Source organism: Xyrauchen texanus, chromosome 29 (genome assembly GCF_025860055.1).
Source record: "Xyrauchen texanus isolate HMW12.3.18 chromosome 29, RBS_HiC_50CHRs, whole genome shotgun sequence".
Lineage (NCBI taxonomy): Eukaryota > Metazoa > Chordata > Actinopteri > Cypriniformes > Catostomidae > Xyrauchen > Xyrauchen texanus.
The window spans coordinates 5,667,599-5,677,947 of NC_068304.1; positions in this window are offsets into that span (position 1 = coordinate 5,667,599).

The window sequence follows — 10,349 nt, forward strand, 5'->3', positions numbered from 1 at the left end:
CTAGATTGTATAGGCTTGGTCTTAAAGACACACCCACCTGCTGGAGATGCCAATCAGAAGATGGGGACACATTTTTTTGGTGGTGTGTTAAGATCTAAGAATTTGGTTGAGGGTTCAGAGTTTAATGTGTGACATATTTGACACTCAATTTTAATTTTGCCCCAGACTCTGTATTTTAGGCAATGGGGCTGTCATTAATAGAGGGGATAGATATATAAAATGTTGGGTCCTAGCTGGAGTTATGATCGGCAGATTAATCATTCTTAGGGGATGGAAGTCAGCCAGAGCACCCTCATTTCAGGAGTGGTGCACAGAGACGGGTGGGGTGGCAGCATTCGAGGAGGTGACATATAGAATGCTGGGAAAATGGGATTCGTTTAATAGGAATTGGACTAGATATTTGGCCTTTTTGGAGGGTTCTAGGGGAGGGTCAGTGGAGAGGGAGTTGTAGTTTTATGTGTGTGCATTCTTGTTGTTTTTTGAAAGTATGTTTTTTATGTTCTAAATAAGTATGACCACTGGGGTGAGTGTTTGTGTCGGGGGGGTGTATAACCTAAACCTAACTGGTAGTGGAATATAAATGTTTATCTTAAGCACAATTTAAAGATGCACAGCAGCATCGATAACAATAGCAATAGCAAATGTATAATTACATTTATAATTATAAAACAGTTTAATTCAAAATCACTATTTAAACCAAGTGGTACAATAGTTTGTATCCAAAAGGCTTCTCGATTTAGTAAGATTTGATGTAAATCTCCACCTCTTCTTGGTAGTGACACCTTCTTAACTCCTATATAGCATAAAGATGCAACTGGATGATTGTGTGCTTCTAAAGGGTAATTCATATTTTAATCTTTATTTGCTGCTTGCCTTGCTTTCCTCATTCTTGGAAAGGAGAAAAGGTTTTCTGCGCACTGCCTAACAAAATCTAACTCCTAACAGAGGAAAGAAAGTTCTGACTGCTTGAGAAGCACAACACATCTTTTTATAGCCCTGCTCCAGGTGCATCCAATGATATCACCAGCAGAGGCTATAAATTCTAGTCAATTTCATTGATGTGTTGCACAAATATTCACAGCTGGTCACAAATAAAGTTGTTCCCAAAGCGCTAAATCAGCGCAGCATCAAAGTATAGCTTTTTGATGGGGAACGTTATTTTCTTAAAAATACAAACATGTACACACATGTTGCTCACATATTATTGTAGCCTAGTATGTGCTGAATACAGTATATGACAACTGAAAAAAGTAAAAATGTCAAAGCATGTCAAAACTTCTCCAGGGCCCAAAACACCCTCAGACCCCATAGGGTTAAAAATGTAATCAGCCAATATCACAAGGACCATCCGAAAAAAGTTCTGTATAAAAATCAATGGCCATTGTTCTCATTTCTTTAGGATTAGTTGTCACAGTTCCATCTGATTTCTTTAGATGTAGCATCGACTTCCGCGCTCCTTCCCTCTTTTCAAAACTATAAAAGAAAGAACTTGATGCATCCATCTCTCTCATAGAAAGGAAGTGAGCTCTTATTAAAGCTCCCTTTTCTCGTTCATGCAGAAGTGAGGCCAAAGCTTTCCTTTTTTCATTCAGTCTTTCAGTTGATTCACCATTTCGGTTAATTAGACTTCTTTCAATTGATTTGATTTCATTTTCCAATTCCATAACAAGTTTTTTAAAACAATAACTTGCATTTGCTGTATAATTTTGGCAAAAGATCCTTATGTGTGCTTTCCCTACATCCCACCAATGCACAACATGATCAAAATCAGTCTTTCGCTCTCTCCATTTTGCCCAAAATAAATGATATTTTTCCCAAAAGAAAGGATCTTGTAGCATTTTTACATTAAAATGCCAATAAAATCCCAAGACATCTTGTCTTATGTAAATTAAAAACAATCATACATAAATGATGATCTGTAAAACCATTGGGGTAAATACAGGCCTTTAAAATTCTATTACACCAGTCTTTATTAATGTAAAAACGAAAGCTGATGTGATCACTTGAAAACTTACACCAAGTATATTGTTTTTCTACTGGATGTTGTACTCTCCAAACATCACACAAATCAAAATTGCGCATTACGTTATTTAAACAAGTAGCAGAACGAGGACATGGTTCTTCTCCATTCTTATCTATGGTAAAATCTAATGTACAATTCCAGTCACCTCCCAAAACTAGACAAGCATTTTTATCATAATTCTTTAGCTTACTTTGGCCATTTTTAAAGACCTTTATTCTTTCTGCTCCATTATTGGGTGCATAGACATTAACAAAAACAAAAGATAAACCCATTAAATTAACCCGAACAGCCAAAATCTGACCTTTCTATTTCATCACTTGATACAATAGTCGTGCTAATTTTCTTTGAGAACAAAATAGCAACACCACCCTTATTATTTAGAGAAACATATCACCTCCCCACAACTTCTTCCATTCTATCTCATTAGCTATGTCACTATGTGTCTCTTGTAAGAATATTATATCCATATCCTTATTTTCAATATATTCTTTCAACACTGATTCTTTTTAATATTAATATTAATTGTTCCTATCTTAATAAAGGAAAGATCAAGAAAGAAAAAAAGAAGGGTCAGCAGAGAGAAAGACAGAGAATACACCCCAAATGATTTAATCATTAAGGAGTTGTTAAACCTTTTTCAAAGGCCATTTTTCTTCTCAATTTCATTAAAAAAAATTTCTTCTGCTTAATTCATCATAGCTTGCGGTCTGTTGGATTTTCAAAGCTGATTGCAAAAATGTTTTTGCATCAGGGAAGAATTCTCTAATCTCAATAGTTTATCCAAACGTCGCATCCAGGAAGTCATTAACCTCGTTTACAGTATATAATTGATCTTACCAAACTGAGAAATAATATCAGATGCTTCTGAAAAGTTATCATCATCCACCATCCGTGCATCATTTGTCACAACCTTTGGTAACTTGGCACGAAGACCCTCTTCATCTTAATCATCAACATCATCAACACATACACACACATTTTCTCTCTTTTCAGTACAATTAGCATCTACATTGCCAGTTGAGTTTGTTTTCTTCTGATTGCTCATATTTTCATTTCCATTTTCAATTTTGTTTTTCCCATCAATTGTTGTTTTATTTGGTTCCTTAATAATCTCTATATTTTCTCTATAGAGACTAATATAGAAATTACTTCAATACCATTGCATTATTCACTAGGTGCATTTTATTGTGTGGGCAAGCAATCTTTTTATGTCCAACTTCTCCACATTCGAAACATTTAAAATTTCCGGTACTCGCGTAAATCATACATGATTTACCTTCGTGTTTGATTCGGAAAAAAATGTCTAGCGATTGTTGATCAAGAAACATAAACCTAAAAGACAACATGTGTTTCAATGCTTCATTCTTACACCTCAGTGGAATCATTTTCACTTCACAGGCCATTTTTCCAAACCTCACAATTCTCTTTCAATGTCACTGTTTAATATAAAGGGGGGCACATTGGAAATCATGACTCTAACAGATTGCTACACAAGCGGTAAAACAACAGTAAACGCTCCATTCACCCAAACGCCAGTTTCAATTCGTTTACTCACCAATCTTTCAGCTTTGAGAAAAACCACCAGTGCTTTGTTCATTCTTGATGCTGAAATTATATTATCATATCCAATTTATTCACCAACAGCAACAAACACGTCTTCCACATTAGAATCCGCATCAGGTACACACCAGACCCCATGGCGGAGTGAGAGCGACACCTCCACTTGGGTGAGTCTCCATCTCAGGCCTCCGCCACGAAGTCTAGAAACTCCCTCAACTGAATGTATATTACACTTGAAATTAAATTAATCAATTTATACACAAAGCAAAAGAATACATAAAGGAAGAAAAAAAAGGAGAAACCGAAAAAAGAAAAAGCCCAAACTCCCAGCATGCAAAGCAAAAGAGAGAGAGAGAGAGAAGGGAGAGTTTCTAATAATAGACAGGTTTTGGAGAGACTGAGAGTGCGAGTGACAGTGAGTGTGTACTGATTGGTCGCTCTTCCTGCTACTAGACCTATCAGTTTTTTCTGTGGGCGGACTTTCAGGGAGGGAGCTCATATTTCTGTTCTTTAAAAGGGGCTATCATGTGTACCAAATTCTTAAATAAACGGTCCATTAAGTATGATCTGTTTAAATTCTTTAGAAATGTAAGCGCAGCGTAGTTCTAGCGGGAAGACTAGCAGCTGTACATCATCACATCATTAGCTGGGTAATTCCTAGCCAATCGCATGTAAGCCAGTGCTTTATATGTCTGCTCACAATCTATCACATTGCTGTTTCAGTGTGCTAACACAGGCAACCTCCACCACCCCACCACCACGAGTTGAGCCCTGTCCCGCATGGGGGTAGGCTCCTCGCCCCTGCCTCCTACCTCCGGCAGGATATGACGGTTCCGAGTACAAATCCCTCGGACCGCCAGATGGGGCCTACGCCAAAGAGAGAGACATTACTTTTATGTTTTACATTCATCAAATAAATGGCGTCTTAAACCTCACTCAAGCCTGCATGTCTTCCTGATAGAAGTATTAAAATCAAGGAATTCTTCAGTGCACATTCGCAATTCATGACATCAACACATATTCTACCATCAGATAAAAGGCTTCCTGTTTTTCTGGATCTATTTAAGAGATTATCTGGTTAAATCTGACTTGATCCCTTCTCCACCTAAGAAATCACAAGGTATGTTGACACCTATTCCAGGTGGTAACCATCCTTGTGGCACATGAAACCAATGCAATTATACATATGGCTGTTTGACATCCAAACACCATCATGCAGGGAAATCTATCCCAATTAGAGGTATAATAATAACCTGTAAAACAAAAGCTGTGATTTTCCTCACAGAAAATAAGCAGAGAAATAAAAGCATGTATTGCTGAACATCACAGTACGATAAGATAAGATGTCAAATATGAATGACCCTTTAGCAGCACATAATCATCCAGATGCATCTTTATGCTATATAGGATTTAAGGTGTCACTACCAAGAAGAGCTGGAGACTTACATCAAATCTTACTAAAGCCTTTGTAGATACATACACTAAAAACTCTGGTACCACATGGTTTAAATGTTGATTTTGAATTAAACTGTTTTATAATTAATGAAAAAATTTGATCTGCTGTTGTTTGTGTATCTTGTATTACAATTTTACGAATTTACAATTGGTATTAAGGATTGAAGGGTTACCCGGTTTATGCACCACACGCCACTGAGTTACGTGCTAGTCAGAAAAGTAAACTCGTGTTATGAATATGTGGTTAGTGAAAATGTGCTACACACAACACAATATCCTAAACATGAAGAATTCACAACAGAGTAACTTGTCAAATGTAGCTTATACTCAGTGCCGGTCCAACACTATTAGAAAAAAAAGGTTCTTTGGGATTCTATATAGAACCCTAGGGTTCTTTATTCAGCTTCAAAGAACCGTTTATGCCAAAAAGGTTCTATTTACAAAGATTTACAGAAAGAAAAAATATTTAGCACAAAAGGGTAATGTAGGCTGACAATTGCTTAATGTGAGTGTATGTATGTGAATGCCTTAATTACATTATTGATAGTTTTATTTCTAAATGTTTTTTGAATACTAAACCTCTAGGTTACGTATGTAACCCCCATTCCCCGATGGAGGGAACGAGACGTTGTGTCAGAGAAGCGACACTAGGGGTCTCTCTTGAGCGCCGATATTCACCTCTGGACTATGAAAAAAGGCCAATGAGAGTTGGCAACTAGTATTTGCATGTCCCGCCCCCAGACAAACGGGTATTTAAGCGGCGCAAATACGGGAGTTCATTCAGGATTTTTCTGAGGAGCCGGAAATGGTCCGGCCACAACAGTGGCTCGGCTCAGCGACGTGGCAGGGGAGACACAACGTCTCGTTCCCTCCATCGGGGAAAGGGGGTTACATACATAACCTAGATGTTCCCCTTCTGTCGCTCTCTCCACGTTTTGTCAGAGAAGCGACACTAGGGGTCCACTTATAAAAGTGCCATGCGCTGAGCCGTGTACGTGAACTGCTGATACAGGAGCGAGCAGGTATTCTTACGTGCAGGACGACCAACTGTATCAGGCTGCACGCACCCTTCCCCAATGCCCCATTTAAGCCATCAGGATTCCTTATCGTTACCCTGGACAACCCAGTGGGCGAGTCTCTGCTTGGAGACAGCGTTCCCTTTCTGCTGTCCCCCAAAGCAGACGAAGAGCTGCTCAGAGCGTCTGGTGCTCTGTGTGTGGTCCAGATAAATACGTAAAGCACGTACTGGACACAGCAGTGAAAGGGCTGGGTCTGCCTCCTCCCAGGGCAGCACTTGCAGGTTCACCACCTGATCCCTGAAGGGCATGGTAGGAACCTTGGGCACATAGCCCGGTCGCGGTCTTAGAATCACGAAAGTATCTGCCGGACCGAACTCCAGGCAAATGTCGCTAACAGAGAACGCATGCAGGTCCCCGACCCTCTTGATGGAAGCAAGCGCGATTAGCAGGGCAGTCTTGAGAGAGAGGGCCTTGAGTCCAACTGAGTCAAGCGGCTCGAAGGGGGGTCTCTGGAGTCCCGTAAGGACGACTGAGAGATCCCAGGAGGGGAACAGGTTAGGCCGGGAGGGAGTTATCCTCCGGGCACCTTTTAGGAACCTGACGATTAAGTCGTGCTTACCAAGAGACTTGCCGTCTACCGTGTCATGGTGGGCCGCGATAGCGGCGACATACACCTTGAGGGTGGAGGGGGACAGCCTCCTCTCCAGCCTCTCCTGAAGAAACACGAGCACTGACCTAACTGCGCACTTCTGCAGGTCTTCGGCTCGGGAAGAACACCAGTCCGCGAACAGACGCCACTTTAGAGCGTAGAGATGCCTGGTAGAGGGGGCTCTGGCTTGATTGATTGTATCTATGACGGTCAGTGGTAGGCCGGCTAGATCTTCCGCATCCCGTCCAAGGGCCAGATGTGGAGGTTCCAGAGGTCTGGGTATGGGTGCCAGAGCCTGCCCCGTCCCTGAGAAAGAAGGTCCTTCCTCAGGGGAATTCGCCAGGGAGGGGTTGTCGTGAGGAGTGTGAGGTCTGAAAACCAAGTACGGGTGGGCCAGTAAGGGGCTACCAAAATGACTTGCTCCTCGTCCTCCCTGACCTTGCATAGCACCTGTGCAAGAAGGCTCACTGGGGGAAATGCGTACTTGCGCAGCCCCGCCGGCCAGCTGTGTGCCAATGCGTCTGCCCCGAGGAGAGCCTCTGTCCGGGCATACCAGAGCGGGCAGTGGGAGGTTTCTTGGGAGGCAAACAGGTCTACCTGAGCCTCCACTCTCAGCCAGGCAAGCTTTGTCTTGATAGCGCGTCCGCTATCACATTGAGGTTGCCGGGGATGTGAGTGGCGCGCAGTGACTTGAGTCGATGTTGACTCCAAAGGAGGAGACGACGGGCGAGCTGTGACAAGTGGAGGGAGGGTACTCCGCCTTGGCGGTTTATGTAGGCTACGACCGTGGTGCTGTCTGTCCTGACTAGGACGTGTTTGTTCCAAATTAACGGAAGAAACTTCTGCAGGGCCAGAAAAACAGCCAGCAGCTCTAGGCAGTTGATGTGCCAGCGCAGCGGGCCTCGGTTCCACCGGCCTGCGGCTGCGCGCCCGTTGCACACGGCGCCCCAACCCAGTTTGGAGGCGTCGGTTGTGACCAGAACGTGTCAGGACACCTGCTGCAAGGGTACTCCTGCCCTTAGAAAGCAGAGATCTGTCCAGGGTTTGAAGGTTTTGCGGCAGACAGAGGTAACTTTTACGTTGTGCGTGCCGCGGCGCCATGCTCGTCTCGGGACTCGAGTCCGGGAGCCAGTGCTGAAGTGGTCTCATATGCATCAACCCCAGCGGCGCGGCCCGCCGCGGAGGATGCCATATGCCCCAGGAGCTGTTGGAAACGTTTTAGCGGGACCACGGCGCCTGGCTCGAAGGAATCGAGGCATTTCAGCACTGACTGAGCACGCTCGTTGGAGAGACGTGCTGTCATTGGGACTGAGTCTAACTCCAGACCGAGAAAAGAGATGCTCTAGACCGGGGAGAGCTTGCTCTTTTCCCAGTTGACCTGAAGCCTCAAACGGCTGAGGTGGCTGAGCACCTGGTCTCTGTGTGCACATAGTAACTCTCAGGAGTGGGCCAGTATGAGCCAGTCGTCGAGGTAAATGAGTATGCGTATGCCGGCTTCTCGGAGCGGGGCAAGAGCTGCCTCTGCGACTTTCGTGAAGATGCGAGGTTGACAGAGACAGGCCGAAGGGGAGGACTTTGTACTGATACGCCTGGCCGTCGAAGCAAACCTTAGGAAGGGTCGATGTCGAGGGCGAATTGAGACGTGGAAGTACGCGTCCTTCAGGTCTACCACTGCGAACCAATCTAGATGCCAGACGCCAGATAGAATTTGTTTCTGGGTGAGCATTTTGAACGGGTGTTTGGACAAGGTCCGATTGAAAACTCGCAGGTCCAAGATCGGTCGTAAGCCGCCGCCTTTCTTGGGTACAACGAAGTAAGGGCTGTAGAAACCCTTCTTCGTTTCGGTTGGAGGGACAGGCTCTATCGCGTCCTTTAATAGAAGGGAGGCGATTTCTTCGCGAATGGGAATGGGCATGTTGGCCGTGTACTGCGGAAAAATGTACGCCCATGAAGGGGGGCGGAGACCTGGCAAACTGAATTGCGTAACGGAGTCGAATGTTCCGGTGCAGCCAGCGTGACGGGTTGGGCAGTGAAAGCCACGCCTCTAAACTCCGTGCTAGGGGCACCAAGGGGACGAGTTTTTTGGACGTACCCGGCAGGGCTTCGCAGCGGTGCAGAACAGGTAACACGGTGTCGGGAGGCAACGTGGCGTCCCAAGGCTCTGGTGCTGAGAATAAACTCAAAGCACTTATCTTGCTCCGCGCCTCCGGCAGGGGGCGGGTTCATGACTGAGGAGGAGGTCTGATGCTGGCGTCCTCTGGACTCGTCTGAACCGGCCGGCCGGGGAACAGTCGTGGTGCTGAAGGCGGGGACACCGCGTCCATGGAGCCGGGACTGTTTAGGCCTGAAAGCAGAGTGCCGTGAGAACGGCATTTGCGGGCCATGTGCCCCAGAGACAAAGGAAATAGCTCTTTTATTGAGAATTTGGGTACCGCAGCCCTTGTTAGGGGGTGCGGCAAATGAAAAAACAAAGGATTCTCCTCCCGGCCCTCCGCCGGGGGACGGAGCGGTCTTACCACCTCCGGAGCTAATGTCTTGGGCTCTGGGTGCGTTGTCTCAGGAGCGCCTGTGAGCCTTCCGGGTCCTCGAGGGGGTCCGTGAGACACGGGGCGTGCACTTCCCACGGTTTGCTCGACGCTGGGGCTGACAGCTGGGCCCGGGTTGAGGCGGAGCAGGAGATTGCCTTCTGGCCGCGGGAGGACGCCCTCAGCGAGCAGACGGGGCATGGGCTGTGGTGGCAGGCTTGCGGCGAGGCATGATATGAGAGATGGCCTCCGTCTGCTTCTTCACCGTGGAGAACTGCTGGGCAAAGTCCTCGACGGTGTCGCCGAAGAGGCCGAACTGGGAGACAGGGGCGTTGAGGAAGCGAGTCTTGTCGGCTTCACGCATCTCGACTATGTTCAGCCACAGTTGACGTTCCTGGACCACTAGCATGGCCATCGCCTGCCCGAGCGCTTGCGCTGTGACCTTCGTCGCTCTCAGGGCGAGGTCGGTCGCTGAGCACAGTTCCTGCAGCTTGTCGGGATCAGGGCCACCCCTGTGCATGTCGCGTAGTGCCTTGGCTTGGTGGACCTGCAGGAGAGCCATGGCATGCAGGGTGGAAGCGCCGCGCCCGGTGGCGCTGTAGGCCTTCGCTGTCAGCGAGGAGGTTGCTCTACAGGTCCGGGAAGGGAGTACGGGGCGACCTCGCCAGGTGGTAGGGGTTCCGGGGCATAGATGGATCGCAACCGCTCTATCCACCTGGGGAATCGCCTCGTTCCCATGGCGCGCTCCGCCGTCGAGGGTGGCGAGGGCGGACGAGCCTGTGGCAGTGTCACGAGTGGAGAGGGGTGCTCTCCACGAAGACGTCAGCTTGTCATGCACTTCCGGGAAAAACGGGAACGGGGGGGTCAGGCTGTGAGCGGCGCCCAGACCCCAGGAACCAGTCGTCCAGCCGTGATGGTTGTGGGGAGGATGGAGGGTTCCAATCCAAGCCCACGCTGTTGGCTGCCCGGGAAAGCATGTCGGTCAACTGTGCGTCGGCCTCAGCCTGGACGTGCAGGCCCGAAAGTGGCAGCCCAGGGGAGTCCTCAGCATCAGATAACACGCCCTCCGATGCCGCGGCGAGCTCATCTGCTTCCATTGCAAGAGGGTTGGCAGACTG